Here is a 25074-nt window from a genome sequence, read left to right as displayed (position 1 = left end):
TAATCTGTTGGTCTCTGACCCCGATGACCTCCTGTTGCAGCTGCTCAATCTCTTTATCCCAGCTAGTTTCATGTCCTTTGAGGGTGGAGACTCTGACTCCCACTCTTGGTTTATCTCTTTGAGATATTTTGATAAGTCCTTCTCGACTGCTGGGACATCATCATAGAGAGAAGCAAACAGAGCCTCTAAAAAAAGGATTGGGTCACTGGTTCCTCCACATCTTCACCTTCAGACTGGTGCTTTGGGTCAGGTTGTGGCGGACGATCTCCGGACGGCTCTCCAGCATTCTTCATCAGCATTTCTTTCAGGGAGCAATCCTTCTTCCCCCACGCAGTAGCCATGGCCTCTTGTTCTGCGACAACTCTGTTCGGTAAAAAGTTCAAAGGGCCTCTATGTGGCTTCCTTTTTAATGGGCCAGAGTCCAAGAGTAGGCCAGTGGATTAATCTGTGGGCGTCTCAACACCTGCAGCCTACGATGTTAGCTCCCAAAGCTGGACTCTCTTCCGGGCTTACTAGGGGCCAGGCTTTGCTGGCATCAGTGTTACTTTCACAGCAGCTGGGGCAATCTCTGAGTGTGTTTCTGGGCTCATCAGACCATAGTGAATATTTGGTATGCCTTACCTGTGACTCTCCGAGCTGTCTCCTGCGAGATCCAGCCACTGAGATCTCCCTTGGGTTGCTTTCAAGACCTTGCTTACAATCATTCAGCTCACCATGCCTCGCAATTTCGTCTGGGTGTAGGTCCCAGCAGTCCCCTCGTTCCAGTTTAATATGAGCGGTAAAAGGTAGTGTATCCGGGGTCCCCCAGTGCTGATGCTGCTGGTTGTGTCTACCCGGGGGAAAAACTCACGGTTTCAGAAAGTTGGTGGGTGTAGCGTGATGGGGTTCTCCCCCAAAGATTCCAGTGGGATGGAACGTTGGTGCTGTTAACAGCAGCAGGAGTGAATCTTCATGGGGCCGTTGACTGCGACTCCTGGCTCCCTGGTGTTATTTCTTATCTGCCCCCAACAAACTTCAGGCAACTGTCTCTGCCGGGGTGGCCTGTGTCTGCAGCAACGGTCCTCTCGTGTTTCAGCCGGACATCGCAATCACACCTTGAGGATGTAGCATTGAAGCATGACGCAGGGGTACCTGGTGTTCTTCTTGGTACTGTGACGGCCGGGATCCGCATGAAGCGCTCCAATTTTGTCTGCGGGCAGCCTCAGCCCTCCTGTCATCTTGAGGCTGTCCTGTGCACTTGATTGCCGTGCAAAGCCTCAGGAGCATCTCAGCATAGGCCCAGAAGTAAGAGTGGGCCAAGTGCAACAGGCCGGACTTCTGTCAGGGCATGGCTACCTGGGTGGGATTCCATCCTGCACTCCAGCACCGCTCCACTAGGCCAAGGTGGGGGTGTCATCTTAGCTGAGCTGGCATGCAGGCCCTCAGGGCCAGGCTCGCTCTCACACTCAGTGCAGTGTGGCCATCTCCATTTCACTTCACCCGGCCGGGCTAACCTTGTGATTGCTGCTCACAGGGGCCGCACTGTGGGGGTCGGAGTCCTCCGCATAAGCCTCCTCTGGTGCTCCGCAATCTCTGGTGGTGGCATGTGCACAGTGGGCTCACCTAGCTCGAGTTGCAGAGCAGTTAACTGGGGCCAGGACGGAGAGACCGGGACGGAGAGACCGGGAGACACGTCTTGTGTCTGCCATCTTGGCCATGCCCCCAAAAGGATCAGCTCCTTCCTAAAGACAGTTGTAGAGAGCCTGGAAATATTTTAGTAAGGTTTGCACCGTGTATGCTGCATAAGACCCTGTACTAATGGCAAACTTCGATGCAATATAAGAAGGCTTTAAAGAACTGTACATGTTTTCCAAAGGGTCTAATAATAATACTTCTTAGGAGGTTGACGAAGAAGATACTGTGCTGGGTAGTACAGAATTCACTTTTGGTATTTGTGGAAATTCATCTTCAAATTTCTCTGAATGTCTTTTATTAAAAAAATCTCTTTCCATTCTCCAAACCGTATATTTTTCAAACCATCGTGGAAAAGCAGCTCTCCTCCTGGCTGCGCACAATATTGTGCATAAAATCATTCACATGAAACTTGGTGAATTGATTCAAACCCCAAGGTTCCTCGTGTGCTCTGAAGCATGTCATGAAATTGTGCACCTTGCACACATTTGTCTTTTGGAACAGAGCCTTGTTTCTTCTTAGCAGTCGGTACATTTAACGTCGTTGCCACAACCTCCTCTAGCGTTGTCACAAGATCTGATCTAGAAGTGCAATCATCTATTGCTTAGTGTTCTCAGGCTCTGCTTCCAAATGGGAGCACTTCTGAGTGTTCTTACGAGGCTCCGTGGTGTCTACGTTTCACACTATAGGAGCCGTTCGTGTTCCTAGGGGTTTGCTCAGGAATTGAATCTCGTCTCTCAAGACCAAGAAGCAGATTATAGCAACCGTCATGCATCCCTTTGTCCCCCGCGCGTGCTCTGACAAGAGCACCGAGAGAGTCTGGGCTTACCCCGAAGAAGGATGTCCACACGGCGCACACAGCCTGCATCATCTCTCCGCGGCCCAGCACCTGTGCGGGGAGAGGAGAACTCACCTCTGCCCCAAAAACCTGTGCTCCCTGAAGCGAAGCGCTTTTACATTGAGTACGTGCCAATGCAACATTACATGTTTGAAATAAAACAAAAGAACCATACCTTACTCCCCACGATAAGCTGTCTCATGGAGACAAAACGAAGCAGGATATCAACTGAGGGAGGTTAAGGTATATATATATATATATATATATATATATATATATATATATATATATATAGTAATAATACTGCGTTTTATTTTTTCATACATTTGAAAGGGTAGTAGTCTCTCGGGGGGCAGGGCCACTTCATATTGTTAGGAGTGAGATAGGGAGGACTTTTTTTCTTTTTTTTCCCATTATGCTTAATGTACCTTTTTCCGAAATGTTCTGTACCACTTTCAACTGGATAATGTAGGTATACTCTTTGAATTCTAATAAGTCTGGGTGGACATTGCTACTGTTACCAGCTAGAATTAAGTGTGTGTGTTGACACCATTTGCATTGCCTTCTTCCCTCGGAACACACTCATTCCCTCTGGAGATGTCCTCCCACTTGATGGATTTAAAAAAAATATAATTTTAAACAGCAGTTTACCCACTTCATTACTTTTAAGTGCCTTTTTTTGTGAATCACAAATTGAATTTTACCCCGGTACTTACAATTTTATGCCACAATAACTTATATGTGGCCAACAATTTGTGTACTGGACCCTCCATGTTACTGAAGGCTAGCACCCGGAAATGTGTTATGGTCTATCGAAGAAGCATTAATTGACCACTGCATTTTTGGTTTTAAAGAATCATTTTTTGTCCTTACTTTTTGAGGCAGAAACTACATCTACGAGTTCAAAGTGGAAAAAAGTATGTAAACTGCAGCAAAATACTCAGCAATCCAAACACACAAAACTGCTACCAAAAATGACAAAAAATATCGGTACATGGATCCACATTTAAAATGTTAGTATAACAGTTGCATATTTTTAGTACAATTGCTTCTATTGTAGCTCCAGGAGAAATGTTATTTTGGATCATAGCCCAAATGGCTGACAAATCTGGGATGAAGGGCAGTAGCTTAGTGGACGCCTCACTGATATATTGTAACCTTATATCTTGTGCATTTGTAGAATGCATCGCTCACCTACAATGAGGTTCTTTGTTAACCAACTCAGTGGTACTCGTTTTATCAAAAAGGGTCCGTGAGCGCTGTTGACAGAAAACGGATGTTCATTCTTACCCACCTCAGTGGTACTCATTTAATCAACCTTGGAAGGATGAAAAACTGAGTGACCCTATTGGGACTTGAACCTATGATAAAGTCAAACACAAATCCCTGGGTGTCTTGAACCACAGAGCCCGCATAGCGGCTATTGCAGACCGTAACTGGCCTATTGGTCCCCAATGCATGTTTTCAGGTTTTCCTGTTTGACTGTTATTGCCTTGCCAAGATTAGTGCTTCAGCTGCTAAATGTGCAGATGAAAAGGTTTGAACTTTGAAAGAAAGCGTTTTTTGTGGATCAGGCGACCTGAAAATATGCTTCTTAAAATGCCGTGCTTCGGACTGGAGTGTGGAGCGCGCACTAGAGAAATGTTGAGACTTTGACAGGCTGGTTGGTACCTCTAGAAGGCCTTTTGTGTGATGCTACAGTTATTTGTCTGATGCAGTCTCACAAATTGCTAACTTTGTTCCAAACCACAAAAGGCACTGACTCAAATACTCTAGTTCTGCCTTAATAAAACAGGGTCTTGGCAAGAGGGAAGACTTTTATGATGAAACTGGAACTCTTTTCCAACAATGTTCTAAATCCCTATAACCTGCTGCTGTTTGGAAGGCAGATGAAAATCCTTTCTCTTCTGACTCATTTTCTGTTTAAAATACTTAGCTCTTAAAAATCGTGGTTTGGTTTAAGCACTTTCATTCTCGAAGATCAAAAGTTTGCTTCACACATGCATGCACTTGATGGCCATGAAGTGACACCCTCTGCAGATCACGTTACTGAACAGACATATTCCAGTCACCAGTGACCAAGGTGGGTTTTGGATCGTTTTTGAGGCTTTGTGAATGGCTAGGCAAAGAAAAAGCCATTGTAGCTGTTGTGGGCTGTGCTAAATAGAGCTGCCTTCAGTTTGAAACTAGTGCTCCAAGCAAACCACAGCTCCAGCATTTCGTGAATGGTTCAGTTGGAGAGGAGTTTACTCATGTTTTTGGGACAATGACCAACAAGTATTAAATGGCCGGCAGTCGAGCAAGCTGGCAAAAGTATTCACAAGATCCCCATGTCTGATTCTGAAGCAGAAGACCTCCTGGTCCATAGGTGGAAGGGTGCCTGACGTTTGCTGAATTTCCTGTTATTCTCCACAGTGACGACTTAAAAATCAGATCTGTACTTTGCTGGCCTAATTTCTCTGTTCAAAGCTCAGGGCATCAGATCTTACATTTGACTATGATTGTTGTAGTTCTGGTATGCAGGGCTACTACATATATCTGGATACTCACCCTCTTTGCGCCCGTCCAAGGATCCTTTCATGAGGTATTCTCATTGGTGCTTGGGTGTCTGGTCCTGGAGCCCCTTTCTTTCAGGCCACGGTTCGTTTCTTTGTGTAAAGCCCTAGTTCCTCTCGCACTGAATCTCCCTGATTTCACACCACCCTCGGCTTCTGTTTCAGGGTCTATTCCTGAAGGCAGTGCTTATAGATTATTACTGCAACCTATATCTACGTTTAACTATCATAGCATATTTTTGTTACTGTAAGACCAGCAACACATTTAACAAGCAGCAGCTGCTTGATGTTTCTTGACGTACTGTCCTGTTCATAGCTGTAGGCGGCGCACCACTGGGCCACAGTTTGCGGGGCCTGCTTTGGCGCAGAAGAGCTGCCTTTGGGTTTTGTACTGTGGGAACTGTTGTTGTTTGCCTGGGGATGTTCGATTTTTAAAATTAGTCCAGTGTCAAAAATAGAACTCCCCGTTTATCTCTCACAAGTTTACTGTTCAAAGTTGGCCAGACTGCCTACCCCATTGCCACACCACAGAGCAGTGTTTTCAGAGATGGCTCTTAGATCTGCAGAAAAGCAATATCCCTGAGAGAACAGGGAAGAATGAGTAGCGAGCATGAAAAGAGGGTATAGCAACCAAGGATCAGCTTAGCAGATGGCAAACCACGCTGGCGGCTAAAACCAGATCTATGCTTAAGCTCATCACTTAGTTCTTCAAGGATATCCTGAGTACTTGTCCTTCGTGCCTCTCTCAAAAATCTTGTTGCAAAGTACTCTGCTATGGGCGCTGCGTCATCCAATGTGCTTACTGTGCACAGATCACTGTGCACTTCATCCCATTTCAGCACCTTCATCCAGCTCAGACCCATCCCTGTAACGTGCTACTATTAGGTTCTCCATACATTGCCCTGCAGGGTGTTTTTTTGAATGACAAACCTCTGTGATAAATATTCAGATACTCTGAAAATAAAGGTGTGTGTTTAAAGCTCTAATCAACTCAATGGAGCAGCACAGAGTGAGGGTGACACTGCCACGCAGGTGGGCGATGTTTAGATGCTCTTTTTATAAGAGCTTTCAAGTATCCTTTTGCATGATATTGGGTCGTAGATTACCATGACGTATTCAGAGGTATGCCAGTGGAGAGGTACAAAGCAGAAAGCAGACCATGTTCCCACTGTATCAACATTTGGCGTGGTCTCATTAGGAGGATTGTTTCTCCGGAGTCCCCAAGTGGGGCACTGCATGCAGTCCTGGTGCCTGCATCCGGTGCAGTTCAGAAATCCACAACTGGACTATTCTGTCCAGTTCTAAAGCCGGGGCTAGATTATTGTGTCCATTTCTGGAAGCTTCATCTGGAGTTTTGTGGCCAGTTTTGGCGGGCTCGCCTGAAGCACCGTGTGTCTTCCAGAGGCCACAATGTGGCATTGTGTCCGGCGCTGGAGTTCTTATCTGTAGTATTGTGTTTACTTCTGGAATGATTATGTGGAGTAGTGTGTCCAATTCTGTCATCACGTTATTTACTAGTTCATGAATAGAAGGATAGAGTTTTTGTTCCATTAATCCATCTCTTTCCTTTATTCACTTTTACTCACACGTTCTTTCATTATTGTTTTTTTCAAATATGGAATATTTACAAGAAACATTACAATACATAATAAAAGGACATTTATTAGAAGAGCAGTTAAGATAAGACAAGGCTCTGACATCATGTGATGGTCATATCGTTGCAGATGGTGAGATTCTAGGATAATATGGAGGCATGAAGAAGTAAGACGTGTTAAGGGATGTGGACCTCACTGAAAGGTGGTTAAATACCTGTTAGGACCTTTCAGCATGAGTGGTTGGGCAATGAGTAGCATAATTCAACAAGCATTGTCAAAGCAAATTGTTTTGGCATTTATATAGTGGAAAGAATTATCTCTCTTCACTAAGACTCTGAATGGGAGGCAGATCTGACCTTCTCTCACATAAACAGAAAATTTACATAAGTATGGCGGAACAAAAGCTTCCACTGTCCTTGAATATCTGTATGTTTCCATAATGGATTACATTAAAGGGCTGAACAATAAGGCAGAGCTATAGTGAAAGCAAAAGTAATATTTGAGTGCAATAAAACTAGAAGAAAAGAGAGATTGCGTTTAGATTATAAATTGTACACATCACTAGTGAAAACTCATCTGTTCCACTGAAAAGCATGTCTTTAATATTGTGTTTAGAGCTCGATGCCTCCTAGCAAAGCCTACCCTCTCATGATCCGAGCTTCTGCACCATCGGGAGCTCAAATGACCTTTGGGCAACTTCTCTGTTGAGGCTTATTAAGGACAGACAGGGCCTAACCGTTCAGCCAGAAGCCCTCCCAGTTACACTGCAATTTTATCCTCCGTGACCATCCCCTCTCCTCCAACTCTCGTTGTTCATAATTTTTACTGTATTCCTTCTAGAAAATATTCAACTGAACCCTTCTTCTTGATTTCTCTAACTGTCCATAGCGAGGGCTTAGGTTAGCACCTCTTTGGTGTTGATACCACAGTTCATTTATCATGGCTGAATGCATAATGCCTGTTTCTATGAAATACTCCATGCCACTTGTAAATGTTGTTCTCGGAGCTTATGCCGTGGCTGGTGTACAAATATTTGTTTGTTTCATGTTTCTGGTGACTCTTATATTCTATTATATTCTGTGTGGATTCTGTTTAGTACTATCTGGTTGCTTAACCGTGCCACTAGCGCTTGGGGTTCTGCAGCTCCTGGTTAGACTGGCTTCTTCAATGTGCCACCAGAGCTTGGGCTTGTGTTGCCCTTGGGCTGACTTCTGTACTATTCCCTGGTTGGTTTACTGTGCCACCAGGGCTTGATCTGTTGCTCTTGGTTAGATTCACAGAATATTTTTGTATATTACCTGTGGACCTTTCAGTTAAAATTAATGGTGGTTCTTTATGCATGATACGAACCACAATAAAGATGGTAAGCATTAGTTTGTGTGTTTGTGTCTATTGCCGCTCATTCCACAACACTTCATGCTGAAGCGCAGTGACACCATAGCACCAGGCTTAGAGCACATCTCCAAACCTAATGCTCCCCACCAGAGCACTTGCATGTAGCTCAAACTACACACACCACGCTTTACAGTAATTCACTCTAAAACAGTACCATGTAAAAATAGAGTGCTTTGCCACCCCTCAGGGATTCACAAGTTCCATATAGCTGATAAAATACAATATCACTGGAGTACTGCTTATATTTTTAGTGGCCACCTCTGTACCCCAAACTAGAAGTCACATATGGAGTCTTGCACCTTCATATGTAAAGTTAATCTAGGTTATTGTGTGAAATGCTTGACGCCTATCTGGAGTATTGTGTCCATTTGTTAATGACTCATCTTAAGTATTGCTCCTACCTTTAGAGGCACTTCTGCCATACTGTGTCCAGCCATGTGGTATGCTGTGTCTACTTTAACAGGCCATATCTGTAGTATTGTTTTCAGTTCAGGGACCACATGCCATGTTTTGTTTTCAGTTCTCAAGTCCACCTATTTTAAATTGTGTCCAGTTCTGGAGGGTCATTAGAGGATCTTCCTGGGTATTGTGTAAAATGGCTGTAGAAATACTAGGGTTGATGAATGTGTGGACCGTGCATTTTTAAACTGGGGATGGTGAATTGATCGTGACGGGATGTGTGGTTGATGAGGAATGGATGATGACCAGTAAATGGATAAGTGGTGGGTGGATTATGAATGGATGATATGTGCAAGGTGAATTCATCAGAAATGGTGAGTAGATGGTTAACGGTGTATAAATTAATAATTTTGAGTATTTAATGAGAGGTGGAATGGTTGATAAATTGTAGATGGATGATAAATAGTGAAAGAATGTTATTTGGATCGTGACTCGTTGATGGTGAGTGGTTGTAGTTTAGTGAATGCTGACTGGGAGGTGATTAAGTTAAGGAGGCGTATTGTGTTAGAAATTCAAAAATTATTGATCATTGTACATTCTATTTTCAAAAACGAAAACATTTTCACGGTTGTACTTCGAATTGATGCCCATTTTGGTATAATTTGTTAACAAGATATATATAATAATCAGAACTGGACGTAGAAGAGAACAATATAATTACATGTTGGCCAATTTGCACAACACTTAAATGTAAGAAATGCTTTTCTTGAATGAAAAGGATGGCTGTGTCTTTACTGCTTTATGATACAATGTTGGCGAATACAATGATCCTTTCAAAACCCTCAATGAATGAACATCCAACTAAAGTACTACTTTGCAGAAAAGGAAATGTTCAAACATTTATGTTTTTAAAACTACATATCAATGTACAGATACCTGTGTATATTTTTTATAATAAACGTGTGCTTGCTTCCATAGTTCACTCTGTGGCATCTTTGTCTCCAAAAATATCTAATTCATAAGGTCACGTTAGCAGAACTATCTTCTGATTTAAAATGTAGCAGATAGTGTAGGAAACGTATGTTTTACTTTCCCTCGTGACAGTTGTTATATTTCCACAAAGTTGAAATGGAACGAAAACCAATAAAGATTAAGCTTGGTATTATGTTGAATAAAAAAGAAGGAAGGGTGAATGGTTGAAGAATGGTGAACGGGACAGTGAAGCACGAATAGTCTGGTCAGGGAAAAGGCAGTGCCTCCTCTGTGCCTATAAGGTCACGTGACTTGGGATTAGTTAGCTGAAGGTGAAAACACTTATACAGTGGGTGACTGTGACTTCCACCTGCTCACCTCATACAAACCACAAAGAGGTTGCCCGTTGTCAGCAGATTCTGATCACTGCTGACTTTCCTGTTCTGCCTGCATATGACTGACAAGGGGATTCACTCCCAGGCCACTGAGCCTTCCTGTCCGAATGAATAAATGCAACACTCATGCGCAACGTCGATTACATAATTAACTATTTAATATCCAAGTTTTAATATTGGCTTCCCATCGATCCCCATCGCAAAACACTCATATTGTGCATTAGTCAATACACCCCATAGTTAAATCTATGTGCCTGTCCGTCTCTGGCGGCTAATTAAGATTGCATAGAAAAAGCTCTATTAGGCATGAAATGAAGATTGACATTTTCCAATTACAGGAAGATTGTGGTGGATCTGAAGGGAGTTCACCTGACAGACAACCATTCCAATTTCAATATTATGATATACTCTATGATCTATTCTTGTGAGAGCAAATGCGGTTGTGTCATATGTGTTTATTTTATAATTGATTGAAAGTTCCGGTCTGGTATTGGGCCAGCTCTGTTTAGGCAGCATCACACTATTAGCAGAATTGCTAGCTGTTGCCTAAGATATGAATTCCTCATGTACTGGGTAGAGTTCCAGCTGGCAGGTGTTTCGGTCCCAGCATGCTTTCTTGGGGTACCTCGGTTAGTGGCACGTGGATGAGACCTGCACACTTTGAACAGTGCCTCCCTGGCGGTTCTGAAATTATGGCAGCTATACATGATGGTGCATTTTAAACCGGGCTTTGAAGGCTGCGCATTTTCGTGTAAAGGATTCCAGATAGTGGGTGAGATGGATGAGGACTTCAAAGGGACTTTATCAGGGGCATAAACAGGTTATTAGATTGTTTGGGGGTGGCTAAAAGTAATGTGAAAGCTTCACTGGGAGAAGCACTATGATGGTGAGGGAGAGAGTGTTATTAGGAGTGCAAGGATAGCTAGGGAGGCTGCAGTCTTGGAACAACTGACTAGTAAATGCTAGTATAAGCCCACAGAAGGGGCAGTGAGTGGCAGAGGTTTGAACTTAGACTCTACAAGCAGGAAGATTGCTTGTGAAGCCTATTCCTCAACCACTAGCTGTGGTGTTTAAGCCAGCTGCAGCCAGGATGATGATGAATAAAACAAATAACTAAGCCATAATGCAATGACTGCAGTTGCAGCCAAAAGTGAAGAATAGATGAGTCTGGGGTCCTTTTTACCCATCAATATATGTCTTTGTAGATATTAAAAGGAGGTGTCCATATATATGTATAACGGCTGTGGTTATGTTACTCCCAGGCTGGTGGTATTTAGGCTGGCACCCATGGGGTTACATTTAAGATTACCATTAAGGTAATTTGTTTAAGACTTGTTATAACTACTTTATTTAGGACATTGCCTATGTACTTTGCATTGATGTTTGCGTCTTACTTTAGGGGGATGTCGTATTAGACACTTGAGACTACAACTTAAAATGAGCTTTGGCAAAACAAAAAGGTCTGGTCTTCGCAAGCTATTGCAGTGACTACTTGCAGTTGGTATTTTTTTAATTCAAGATTATACCACAAAAGGAAAAAGAAGATGAAAAAGAAAACATGTTGCCCCCCCCCCCCCAAACACGAAACTCGTATTCTTCCAATAAAACTTTTTAAATTGAAATATAACCATTGGATACTATTTTAATAGAACAGTACTGAAGCTTCATTGGAGGCAGGTGTATTTAGAACAGGTATAAAAGGCTTTTGTTTAGTTTTGATGTATATCTTGGTAGTGCAAACAGAAAAGACACTATTGGCTTTGAATCACAGTAACCTAAAGTCATCCTGTAAAGAAAAACGGGTGATAAATAAAAATCGATAAAGAATGTCGAGCAAAAATCATTATGAAAGAAGGTATTGTCCCTCCACCCCTGACACTGACGTGCAGCACTTTATAGGTGGAGATGTCCATGTGAAATCCCCTCACTCACAGTGCAAGAGAGTGGCTGAAGAGAGCTAACTATGACTTCTTTCTGTATTTTGTAGTGTTTGGAATCAAAATGTGATTGATCGGAACACACCCCTCACCATAGTGCGACAGACCTTGGACATATTTGAGTTCAACTCGGAGCTGCACATCAATCAATTACTCATCACAGTTTCAATTATTATTTTTTAGTCAATACTGAGTGTTGGTGTGAGTTCACCAGCTTTAATTATGTTGTTCAAATCAATCAATCTTTAATCAAGTATAATAATCAATCAATAATAGAATAAATGCATTAAGCGCATACCATGAAGGACTGAATCCCTGTTCAGCCTCAGGGTGGATTTGGGGAAAGCAAGAAAAAGGTGTCAGTCATCACCCACAGCAAACTCAAAGCTGAGAGGTTCAAGCACAAAGCTTCAGTTATCAATCAAAGCAGAACTTCCCATAAGGAGGTGTTCAAGAAACCCAGCCTCAGAGCAGCAACGATTCGGCCAGGAAAGTGAATGACGGCAATAAGAGTGCCTCACAGAAAGTTTTGGAAAAATGTCCTAACCTGCTCTATGAACACACACTAATACAAACATATCAATCTACACTTTTGCAACATATTTCATATTTTTGTCAGCAGCCAATTAGCTTTCGGTGTGTTCATGGGAAAAGGAATATCTCGTCGTCTCACAGCTGACAAAATAGGTCATAGACAACAATGTTTAAATGCAACATTCTTATCAAATACCTTGAATTACTTAGCAAAGGTTCTCATCATTCACTTTTCTTAAGAAAACTGAATTTCATGGTTCGACTTTTACAACATTTCGTTAAATGACAAGCTACCTTTTGAGTTCTTATACTAAGCCATTGTGTGCTTTTAAAGATTTTGCAGAATTAAGCTAAAACATTTTAATACATTATTAATATATTCTATCAAAAATATGCCTATGGGAAAATTAAACTAACTTCTTTCACATTAAATCATTGTTTTCACATCATGTTAGCTTGTCGAAAGTTTAACATTTGACACTGTTAACCCAGGTCAGTTGTGCAGAAAGTGCAATTTCAGCTATTCAAGCCTAATATGTGTAAATGTGAAAGCCTTGCTGCTTTTTACTTGAGTTAAGACATGTCATTTTCGTCCAAGGCCTACATGTTAATTCTGCATGTTATTCCATTCATTTTCATTGCTCCAACACATGCAAAGATGTGTTTGCAAAGGGATTACAATTTAACTAGGCACTTGAACCAGGTTCCAAGTTGAGGGCTGTCAGATATGATCCATTGCATTAAACGGTATTCTGTAAATTGTGATATAAACGGGCCATGGCAGTACTTAGAGTGCAACTGTAATGAGTAGAACGAGGATGGAGGTGTGTTGATTTCTGAGTGAATTTGGTAATGGTTCAAAATGGTGACATGTAGTGTGTGTTTCAGAGATGGTCTCATTTTGCACAGACTTGCCTTGCAGTTGACATGTCCCGCTTTGGCAGGGGAACGAAATGAACATCCATGTCTTTTGTCCAGTGGTTGGGGTCAGTGATGATGAACCGCTTCTGTCATATTTTGCGAGCAGGGTTGGGTGGGGGTGAAGGGGATTATAGCACGTGTCAGTCCCAGTGATATTTAATTGTCTGATGGCTGCGGGAAGAACTGAGAATTCCAAGCCAGCCACTTGGACAGGAATCCTATTTATCCTTTAAAAACTTGCCTTTGTTTTGTGTGACTTAAATCATGATTTTGTGGCTCTTTTAACTCTTAATGCACAGTTGTTTATTTTTCCAGTCCTCCGGGCTACAGATGAGACATTTTTCTAGCTTGCTTAAAACTATGAGCTTTGCCAGACAGTGGAAAAAGTAGTTTTTAGCTCATTGTGTGAATGCATGAGGTGTGCATTGTCACCGTCATACAAACCACCACACTTCAGCTGTAGACCAGTTAGTCACCTGGAAATGGAATGCCCTCCTGGGCCATCGACCTCAGAGATGGTCTTTTTTGCTGCAGTCTTGAGAAGGGCTGCCAAGGTGATAGTATTTGCTCTCCCACACTCATGAAAAGTTTAACATGCTCACTGAGATCTGGCAGTCCACCTTGTTGGCTTCCAACCATTCCTTCCATTTAATAAAACGCTCATGGAGCCCATCAAAGCAGCAAGGGACAAGTCAGCGCCTGCCCCTTTAGTCAGTTGACCCACATGCAGGTTCAGGCCAGAACATAGAGATCCTGATTTCTTTCTCCAGACACCCTCTCCAGAAATTTTGGTTGTGCAAACCTTCTCCAAGCAGAAGCCAGGAGCATTTTCTATGGCACTTCTCAATATAGAATTTAAAAAGTTGAAGGCCTTCCAATAGAAGTTGTTCTCAGTGGGGAGCCTTGTGCTGCATTTGATGAACACTGCATGTCTGCTGCACAGGTACCTCATGCACTCAAGGTTATGTCAGGCATGGTGCGGCCACGTCTGCCTGAGCATCTCAAGGACAGGTTTGCAGAGCTGGTCAGGGACTGACAAGATTGCTCTAGAGAAATCCTGGACATTGGATTCGATGGGCAGGACCATGAGCTCTTTGTAACCCTGGTGACTCATTCCTGTTCATGGTTCAAGGGTTTCTTTTATTTCTCTGATCTCATACAGGTCAGCCTGATGGGCATGCCATTAGATGGCTCTCACTTATTTGATGATAAAGCAGATTTAGCTTTGGAACATTTTAGGAGGGGGAGGGCAACTGTCTGATGTTTAGGCCTAGTGACCCCTCCCTGAGACCTCCACTCACAATATAGGACGTTTTGTGGTGACTTGAAGGGTGGTATCCCTTAACCCTTGCCAGCCATTCCAGGCAGTCCAAAAGACTAACCATTTTCTTAGACAGTACAGAACACGAGGCAAGTCCAAAAGCAAACCCAAAAGACCTAGCAACCCCCTTTCTTCCTACCTGTCCTTCCCCACACTACCTGGGAAGCCATTTTCGTTCCCCCTTGGGGGACCATGCAGAGCCACTTGGAGATAGGGTATGTTTCTTTCCACAGTGGGTCCTACAGATTAACAAAAGCATATATGCCCCTATTTTCCAAAAAGTCTGTTCTATCCCCCCGATCCCCAGATGCCTCCTCTTCTGCCTCAGTCCCTCTATTCAGAGAACCGTACTTGAATCCTTCAGCAGGAGTTGGTAGCACTTTTGCAGAAAGGAACAGTGGGATTTGCTCCAGAGCAGGAAATTTAGGAGGGGTGCTATTCTCAGTAGTATCCTCTGTTTTATAAGAAGTAAAGTAATCTGCATCTGATCCTGGGCCTTAGGGTCCTGAACTTAGCACAAGGAGAAATTCAAGATGATGGTCCTGACTCAGATACTTTTGGTGCTGGAAGTAGAAGACTGGATGTTGTTCCTCGACCTGCAGGATGCATACTTCCTCATGACAATCCTGCAGGTGCACAAGAGGTACCTGCGGGTTGTGGTAGTCTCCATCTTCTACCCATTTGTGATCCTCCTGTTTGGACCAACATCAGCAACCAAGGTCTTTAGCAAGTTCATGGCAGTGCTTTTGGCATATCTGTGCAGGCAGAGGATCTCAGTGTTCCTGTGCCTGCACGATTAGCTGCTCAAGGTTGGCTGACTATAACTAGTCTTGTACTATCTCAATGCCACAACGTATCTGCTGTCCAAATCACATTTAGAGCACTCTCTGCACCGCCTGTTCATAAGGGCATGACTGGACAGAACATCTCTCCAAGTTTTCCCTTCTCAGTGGATCTGGGATAGTTAGGATATGATTCTGTGTTTTTGGGGATAGGTCAGCGGTTCTCTGCTTGCTAGGGCTGCTTGCTTACTATATCCTACTGGTGATTATGAACAACTTTTCTGCTGCACTACCTGGGTTTTCCCATAGGCCCACCCAAGTCACACTTAAAGCCCTCTCTGCAACTCATGTTCATAAGGACTCTACTGGACAGAACATCTGTCCAAGTTTTCCTTCTCCTGAGATGATCTGGAATATTTAGGATATGAGTCTGTGATCTGGGGATGGGGGGTAGCTTGATGGCTTTCTGCTTGCTAGGTCTGCTTGCTTCCTGTATCCTACTGGTCATTATGCATGTTAGCACAATAAGTCTCTCCCATGGTGTCACCGTCTGCAGTGCTTTCAAAACTGTTTTTAACCAGACACTGCTTCGGACCTTCCGTGGTGTTTATTGGAGGAGAACCAGATACAAGGGAAGTAATTTTTTGTCCACCATTTGCAGAGGCAATAGTATTCATGGACGCCTCCACCTCAGAGAGGGGCGCGCACACACAGGAGTTGGAGATCAGAGAACTCTGATTGAGAAGGAATTACACAACAGTCTGCTAGAGCTGAAAGCAATTTGTCTAGCCCTGAATACCTTCCTGTCCTCCTTCTGCAGTTTCTCAGTCCCGATCTTGCCAGACAACACAACATCAGTCTAATATATAAACTAGCAGGGATGTGTGGGATCTTCTCAACTCTTCTGGGAAGCTTTTGCAGCTTGGCATAGTCAAACGTGCAAGGGGTCTTGCTGGTTGTCTGGCACCTGGCTGGCACCATCAACATGAGAGCTTACAGCCTGAGCTGGTATTCTTGCCTAACATGTGTGGCATCTCCACCTCATGTTGGTTAAGGACATCTTTGTCCCATGAGGCTCTCCGCCAACTAACTGTTTCACTACTCACGAGAATGCACTTTGCCCACAATTTTCTGGCCTCCAGTTCCAGTTGCAGGGAGGCTTGAGGGATTTGTTTTCATTGAAGTGGGATTTTCCTCTTAACTATGCAGTCCTCCAACCCTTATGCCTGATTCCTCAGGTTTTGAAGAAGATCCACCAGGACCGGGCACAGGTCATTTGGTAGCACCCAACTGGCCAAGGATAGTGTGGTGTGCATACCAGCTAAGACTCTGCCTGTGTCCCCTGGTCCAGCTGCCTCTCAGAGTTGACCTCCTCTCCCATTCAAAGGGAAAGTTTCTGCTCTCCAACCTCCAAAGCCTCCATCTGATTGACCGTGGACAGATGAGCTCCTTTCCCCTGCTACTGGGTGTGGTTGAAATTATTCTATCAGATTGTCACCCCTCAACAAAGACAATTTACACCAGATAGTGGGATTGGTTTCTTGTTTGGTGTATTTCAGATGTTTTACATTTTTCACTTTTGCTGGCTCAGCAAGGTTGTGCAGTATGCACAGTTAATGATTATATTGCAGTGTTGTCCTCTTTCATTTGTCTTCCCGATCAAGCTTCATTGTTTAAGTCCCCTACAGTTTTAAGATTTCTTAAGGGGCTGACATACGTGTTTCCTCCTTCCCCTTTTGTTATTCCCAAATGAGACCTAGAAAAGGTTCTGACATTCCTGATGGGGCAATGTCTGAACCCCTACATAGCTGTCAGTTGTGGTGTTTGGCCCTTCAGTTTGTGCTTTTGATAGCCATTATTTCAGTGTGACATATCAGTAAGCTGTAACCGCTGTGTATCCATCTGCCCTTTACTTGTTTTTAACCAGACAAACTGGTGCTCAGAGCTAAAGTGGTGTTCCTGCTCAAGACCCTTTCTAAGGAATTAATAAATTGCCGTTAGGGTTTAGAGCTAATTTTAATCCTTCTCCTCCAGCTTCTTACCTGTTCTCGTAGGTCTGAAATCCATCTCTACGTACAACAATGGCACCTCTTCATAAAAGATCTCTGGCAAAGAGCCCCCTTGAGGGGCTCGTCAGACATTGCAGCGCCAGCCCGACGAGAAGCAGACCCTATGATGAAGCATGACACCCATTGGGTGTGTGAGGGCTCTGTCTTCTACTATTAATAGTGGTCGTCTGACCTGCGGTTCTTCTGTGGAACAGTGAACCCTATTTGTGTTTAATCAAATCAAAATACATAGCTCAGAGGAAGGCTAGAACTATTTTTAGGTCTTACGTAGACAGCTCAAGTGCTAAAACATTTTGTTTTATATCAGTGGGACTAGAGACTGCCCATTGTTGACCACTGGTTGGCTTCAATGTCACTTCCATTTGCTTGCTTCTGATTGGTCGGCTACAGTAGGCTTCCTTCCTCTTTGGGTGTTTGTCCCTTCCCTGGGGCATGGACAATTACTCTTGTCCTTCCAGGGTTCATTTTTCTACTTGCTAGATTTTTCTTTGTGTTTAAGCACTCTACCAATGTGTGTCGTTTTCGCCTGGTTCTCTGGCATACTTTTCCCCACTTGTGTTGCTCCTTGTACATCTGCTTCCCTTATCCACCTCGACCCTTCCTTCTCCTGTTTTTCGTGTTCTCATGCCCCCACCCTCCTTCCCATTGTCCGTGTTGTCTTGTCTCCACCCCAGCCATTGTGGGTGAGCATAGCATGCTGTGTGTTCCTGGGCAGAGTGTGGTCTGCCTGGATGGACATGCTGCTCTCTCAGCAGGGAACTGTCACAGTCTTTCCACACTTTTCCAGTGCTCCGTGCCCACTCCTGCTCTGTGCATGGGATGGCAGAGGCCTATGTTTATCATTTAAGGGGGTTAATTTCAGGTTAATCCCACTGCACTCAGCCCCTTGCGAGGTCCCTTATTACTTGCACATAGGAGAGCGAGTCCATTTCAGCTCAGCTAAACCTACGCTGCTGCTGCACCAGGAAGGAACTGGTAGATGTGTGCATGAACACACCTGCTCCTCCAGGGCACTGGCAAATCTGTGCATGTCATGTTTGCACCTCAAGGACACCAGCAGATCTCATTGTGCACATGCCTGCTCCACGAGGTCACTCCCAAACCTGTGCATGTCCCCTGCTACACCATCTCTGTGTGCCACCGTCTCGTCCACAAGAGCACCAGCAGATCTTGATGTGACCCCTGCTGTACCATCACGGTGGGAAGTGCAACTGTCTGCTCCACGAGGGTGCTGGCAGATGTGCGATATTGTAACAAGCACTGGCAAAACCTATAGGTCTCGGCAATGCCAGAGCTATTGGCTTTGTGAATGTCAGTGTCTTTCAGCCATGTTGTATGGCACGTCGTAGCGCTTTTTTCCCTGAATTTCAGCATAGCAGCAGCCATGACAAATCCAAGAGCTCTTGCATGCCAAGACGCAGTGGCTTTGCCAATGGTTGTTTGTTTTACTTTCAGGCATAGTGCACATCAGCCACACTGCTGTAGGACATAGCAAAAAAACACTGACGACCCATATACCTTGCATAGGTAACAACTATGGGCTTTGCCAATGTTTGGTTTCTAAACCAAGTGCATAAAAAGAACCAGGCTTAGCGGAAGTGTGAACGTAGTGCACATTGAGCCCAGGTGCATGGTAACTTTAGAGGTTGAATCATTATAATCAGGAGCATTACTTTGCAGTTTCGGTTTCCCTTGCGCAAATTTTTAAAAAATAGTGAACGTTAGTCCACTTGAAATAGAACTCTCAGAATGAAATATGTTGTTAAACTAATTTGGTGTCATTGAGTCACCTAGTAATTTTAAATAACAAATGTCTGTTTCTATATAATTAACAGGTGGATAGGGCTGTTGTTGAAAATACTCAAAAGGTTCTCATTTTATCGACATCTGAGAGTTAAAAGGCGGTCTTCCCCAGTTGAGATCCGAACACTTGACTTGCAAATTCGACCAGATGCCAGTACCGAGTGACGAACCGACTGAGGCCGTGCATGTTTTGGGATTGCAATAACGTTTCAATAAATGGCCGCGTGAAACTCCTTCTTGTGGGATTCTTTTGATGAATAGGTTGCAGGTAAACGTATTTGTTAATCTATCTAGGGCTGGCTTGCATGAGAAAAAATAACATTTACCAAAATATTTTTCTGAAAATCATCCATCTACATTTGATGCAAACAAATTTAAAAGATTTAAAAAATGATAGATTTTCATTTAATGATTAATACTGTATACATTTTTTTCTATATCTAAATTTGTTTTGCGGATAAATCCTATTTACAATGCACTTTAGAAATTAGCTGGACAGTTAGTAGGGTAAGATGAGTGACTAGGATAAATGATGTGACCATATGAGTTTGGGTGTCGGTAAAAGTGCAGAGGGGGAGGAATTAATATATGTCGAGTGATGTGATTGATGTGCTTGTCTGAGCAAGCTTGCAGGGTAAGCAGTGAGTGACAGGTGAGCGAAGTGTCGCAAGTACAGGGTGAGCAGTGTGCTTGTGTGACTGCAGGGTGAATGTAAGGTAAACAGCGTGAGTGCATGGTGAGTGGTGTGAGGGTAATGTGATCACTGTGAGGGCAGGGTGACAAGCGTGCTTGTGTGAGCACAGGGTAAGAGGAGGATGAATGGTGTGGGTGCAAGGTAACAGCGTGAGTGCATGGTGAGCTGTGTTAGTGCAGGGTGATTGCAGTGTGCTTGTGTGACTGCAGGGTGAATGTAAGGCAAACAGCGTGAGTGCATGGTGAGTGGTGTGAGGGTAATGTGATCACTGTGAGGGCAGGGTGACAAGTGTGCTTGTGTGAGCACAGGGTAAGAGGAGGATGAATGGTGCTGGTGCAGGGTAACGGCGTAAGTGCATGGTGAGCGGTGTGAGTGCAGGGTAAGAAGTGTGCTCGTGTGAATGCAGGGCAAGAGGAGGATGAATGGTGTTGGTGCAGGGTAACGGAGTAAGTGCATGGTGAGCAGCGTGAGTGCAGGGTGATTGCAGTGAGTGCAGGGTGAGTGTGAAAGTGAAGGGTGAGAGATGAGAATGATGAGTGAATTGTTTGAACGCAGGATGTTTTCCCAGGCACTTGGAGTTACTCAGCATGTTATTGACGGCTGGTGAGTAGGGTTTCGGATATAAATTAATCTACTGCTATCATGGCATGCATCAATCGAGGATGGCGGGTGGAGGATAGAAGTAATTTGCTGGTCCTTCAAAAAACTTTTAGTCCTGTGATTGAGTTCTAATCTGACTGGATTTCTACCGGCACCACCTGTATTTTAATGTCCTGGCCAGTACAAAAATCAACATAATCACATTAAGGCAGTTTTTAGCCTTTATCTGTACATACTCCAAACAGCAAATATGAATAGAAAGCACTTTTAAATGTGTTCTAGAGCTGCATTTGTGATCCATGATTAATAATTAAAGTAAACAATGACTATGGCCAGTCGAATTATGCGATTGTGCGGCCATTTTCGCATAGTCACATAACCCATCATCTGCTGCATAATCTGCAGATTTTGACAAAAAAAGAATTTGTTTCTAGCTCAAAAGTTCAAACATTATTAAAATTGTACCAACACATGTTGTTGCGCAGTGGAAGGCCCTTTCTGAAGCTGGACTCTGTCCAAGTGGAGGCACAACCAATGCCCATACCGTGTTACCAAGTTCAAAAATGACAAAATAATGAAGTATTGCTATTACAAAATGTGCTGCATTATGCTGCAAAATTTGCCTTTTCTTATTGCATAATTTACCCAACCCTGGTGCATAATTTGGCCCTCTCCTGCCTCATAATTCCAGTGGCCCTCACATTGACAGAAAAACCATGTTACAAATGAGTATGATTTTGTTTAAAGCCCTATTTAGCATCACAGCCAGGCCTTTGCAGTCTCTATAAACAACAACAAATGGTTGGTATTTTTCTCTTGGGAAGGTGGCGACCCTACTTGTGAAATGACTTTTCACCAAATGCATGCTCCCATTATGACAGTAAAAGTTGAATACCAATATTAGGAATACACAGAGTGGGGTCCCTGTGTGGTTACTGGAACCAGTGGAAAAAAATACAGCGCCTTGTTAACTAGTTCATAAAGCATGTAACTATTCTTTTAAAGATCTATGAAATACTCTGGTAAAAAAGGCAAATTATGTAGTGTAATGTGCATAATATATGATAAAATTACTTCATTATGCTGTAGTTTTTACACCTCTCAACACTGTATAAACATACGGTTCACCTTATTGCTATAGATTTAACACCGAAACATAGCAATAAGCAACAGATAGGTGACCAGTCAATCTTTGTGAAAGTCCTTCCACTGCTCAGCAACACGTGTTACAGTATGTTTTGTAGTAACTTTTGATCCGTTTCAGCTAAAACATTTTTTTGTGAAAATATGTAGATAATGCAGCAGATGATGGATTACGTGGCAAATCTGACAAATTCGTATAAATGCAGACAATGCCTCTGCTTCAAAATCTCCCAATTCCAATGGCCCTGTGCATACCTACTGCCTTGTGAATTCCATACAACTCTTTATAATGCACTTCAAAAGTGACCCAGCTTGATACTGGCCACATGACACATTGTGCATAGTCCTCATCACTAATGCTATCCTGTAAATTCCATAGAGCATGGTCCGTGCACTTCAGTGCACATAATGCTTTGTTTTTGTGCTTGTTCTGATTAACACTATCCTGGAAAATTGCACCTCTATATGCATACACTGTTAATGGTGTCATGTAAACTCTATACAAGTGTTGAAACTTGCTCTCTGCCCTATGTAGACCAGCCAAGACTTTGTGCATGTACTTCATAACCAATTCTCTCCTGTCAATTGAATACAACACGTTGTCTAGGAACTCATAACTTGCTACAGTCCTGTAGTCCAGACAGCACTTTGTGCAAACACCTCATAACGTCTCCTTTCCCACTATGGTTCAGCAGGTAGAATGTGCATGCCCCTCAAAGCTAATACTGCTCCTTAAACTCCACACATCATTTGTGCATGCCCCTCAAAACTAACGCCTCTCCTTGAAGTTCAGATAAATTTAATGCCCTAACATCAAAATTGCACCTCAAAAGTGGTATACATGTTATCTAGTTAAGACTTTTTGTTTTCTATCAGTGGGCTTAGAGGTCACCCATTGCTGACCATTGGTTGGCATAATTGTCACTCTCAATAGCTTAATTTTTATTGGTCAGCTGTTGCCTTCCTCTTTGTGTGTTTTGCCCTCCTCTGAGGCATGAATGCATTACTTGTGTCCTTCCGTAGCTTATTTTTAGGTGCTTCTTTTTCTTTGTGTTTAAGCACCATACCAGAGTGTGCATTTTTCTTCTGCCTCCCTCGTTTACTCCTCACCCCATGTGCTCCTGCCTTGTATGCCTGCTTGTCCTATTCATACACTCCCCTTGTTGGATTGCCTCCACTTTCCCTGCCGTTGTCCCTGTTGCCTTGGTTTGTCCTTTTGCCTTGGCTCGTCCCTCCCTCCCATTGTCTGTTGCCTTTGCCCCACCCTACCTCCTGCTGTCCTTGTTGTCTTGGATTGGCACAACCCTATCCCATTGGCACTGTTGCTTTGAACCCACCTTCCTTCCTGTTGTTCGTGTTGCCTTTGACCCTGCCCTCCTTCCTGTTGTCTGTGTTGCCTTACACCACCCTCCCTCCCATTGTCAGTGTTGCTTTACCCCACCCTCCCTCCCATTGTCAGTGTTGCTTTACCCCACCCTCCCTCCCATTGTCAATGTTGCTTTACCCCACCCTCCCTCCCATTGTCTGTGTTGCCTTACCTCAACCCCCTCCCATTGTCTGTGTTGCCTTACCCCAACCACCCTCCCATTGTCTGTGTTGCCTTACCCTCACCCTCCCATTGTCTTTGTTGCCTTACCCCATCCTCCCTCAGATTGTCTGCATTTCCTTATTTAGTCTCTCCCTAGCACCTTCTCATTGGAAAATCTGCCTTGTTCCCATTCTCCATACCATTGTCCGTGTTGATTTACACATGCCCACGTCTCATTGTCTGTGTTGCCTTACCCTCAACCTCCCACTGTCTGTGTTGCTTTACCCCACCCTCCCTCCCATTGTCTGTGTTGCTTTACCCCACACTCCCTCCCATTGTCTGTGTTGCTTTACCCCACCCTCCCTCCTATTGTCTGTGTTGCCTTACCTCAACCCACTCCCATGGTCTTTGTTGCCTTACCCCCATCTTCCCTCCCATTGTCTGCATTTCCTTATTAGTTCTCTCCCTAGCTCCCTCCCATTGTCCAAGCTGCCTTGTTCCCACTCCCCATACCATTGTCTGTGTTGATTTACACATGCCCACTTCTCATTGTCTGTGTTGATTTACACATGCCCACTTCTCATTGTCTGTGTGTCTTGTCCCCGCCTGCCCTTCTGTTTTCCGCGTTACCTTGCACTGCCCTCCCTTTGTCCGTAATGCCTTTCCCATGCCCTCCCTCCTATTGTCTATGTTCGCCTTTCCCCTAACCTGTGTTGCCTTAGCCCCACCCTCCCTTTATCTGTTCTGCCTTACCCCAACCCTCCCTCCTGTTGTCTGTGTTGCCTTACCCCCACAATCTCTCCCCCTGTCCACATTTCCTTGCTAGTTCACCTCCTGTTGTCCCTGTTCTTCTGCAAACTCCCTCTCTTTGCATTGCCTTGCTTCCACCCTCCCTTCGTTGCTCTCACTCACCCCCCGTTCTTCCGTAGCCTATTTTGCCCCTTTCACCCATCTGCCCTCCCTCTTCTGTCTGTGTTGCCCACCTGCCATAACAAAAGAAGTGCAAGTAAAGTGGCCACTTTTGGACGTGTCATAGTGCTTTTTCCCCGGCCCACCATTGTCAGTGTTGTCCCTTCTACCCATCCGCCCTCCCTATGTGATCCATGTTGCCCCTCGCCTGCCGTAATAACAAAAGCGCTATGATGTGGACACAACTCACTGCGCCCTAGCACTTTTCCCACCGCCCCCACCCCCACCCCCCTCCGTGTTGCACCTCTCTCCTTCAGTGTTGCCTCACTTCCCACCCTCCAGTACTGGTCACATCATAATGCTTTTGTTTTTTAAGCTTTCATCCATACTCCACAGCAGCACCGCTGTAATAAAACATGGCTACAAAAACATTGACAATTCCTTTCGTAGGTGAGGCCTATTGGCTTTGCCAGTGCTCGTTCTTGAGAGGGAGCATCCTCTAAGCAATTTTCGAAGTAGTTCATGTTTTCAATTTTTATTTTTTTGTCGTGTTTACGTAGATGGCTGTACGGTTACATTTACTCAACTAATTGGTTCTCATGTTATCAACATTACAAAGGTAAATGCGCTCACAGTGTAGGAGCTTCATAGTTTCAGGTTAAATACCACAATTTTGTGCAAAGCACACTCAACCCAACATATTAACATGCTGGATAGCTGCACACTGCTGTAAGCAAACCCTTTGCATCGTTTTGCTGTTGGATCTGCTTAATGGAATAGCCTGCATCCTGTTTAAAGTATTGCCACAGTAACGTTTTAATTGTCGTATTTTCCAGCTAGGCAAACCGTAGTGTTTTTAGCACATTAGTCATCAAATTAGTAACCACGAGTCAAGGAAAATGTGCATAAGAGCTACAGAGATAGGATGTTGTGATAGTGCTGCACTAGGGTGGCTCACATCCTGACAGTCTGCAAATCCCAATGGAGAGCAAAGCGTGGGAAATCATGTTTTC

The 25074-nt window shown here is 43.9% G+C and overlaps 1 protein-coding gene across 5 annotated transcripts in view; it reads left to right on the top strand.

The window, feature by feature from the left end:
- ARAP3 (ArfGAP with RhoGAP domain, ankyrin repeat and PH domain 3) overlaps window positions 1-25074 on the top strand; it is a 632921-nt gene that overhangs the window by 9408 nt on the left and 598439 nt on the right. Inside the window, exon 2 of one of the 5 annotated variants that reach the window (XM_069199484.1) lies at window positions 19220-19455. The exons of the other annotated variants lie outside the window; for them this stretch is intronic. The gene's annotated coding sequence lies outside the window, so the exon portion shown is untranslated. The remainder of the gene's footprint in view (window positions 1-19219; window positions 19456-25074) is intronic. 5 annotated transcript variants of the gene reach the window in all.

Source organism: Pleurodeles waltl, chromosome 7 (assembly GCF_031143425.1).
Source record: "Pleurodeles waltl isolate 20211129_DDA chromosome 7, aPleWal1.hap1.20221129, whole genome shotgun sequence".
Taxonomy (NCBI): Eukaryota; Metazoa; Chordata; class Amphibia; order Caudata; family Salamandridae; genus Pleurodeles; species Pleurodeles waltl.
Note: the sequence above shows the minus strand (reverse complement) of the source record. Positions and strands in the feature narration are given on the sequence as shown.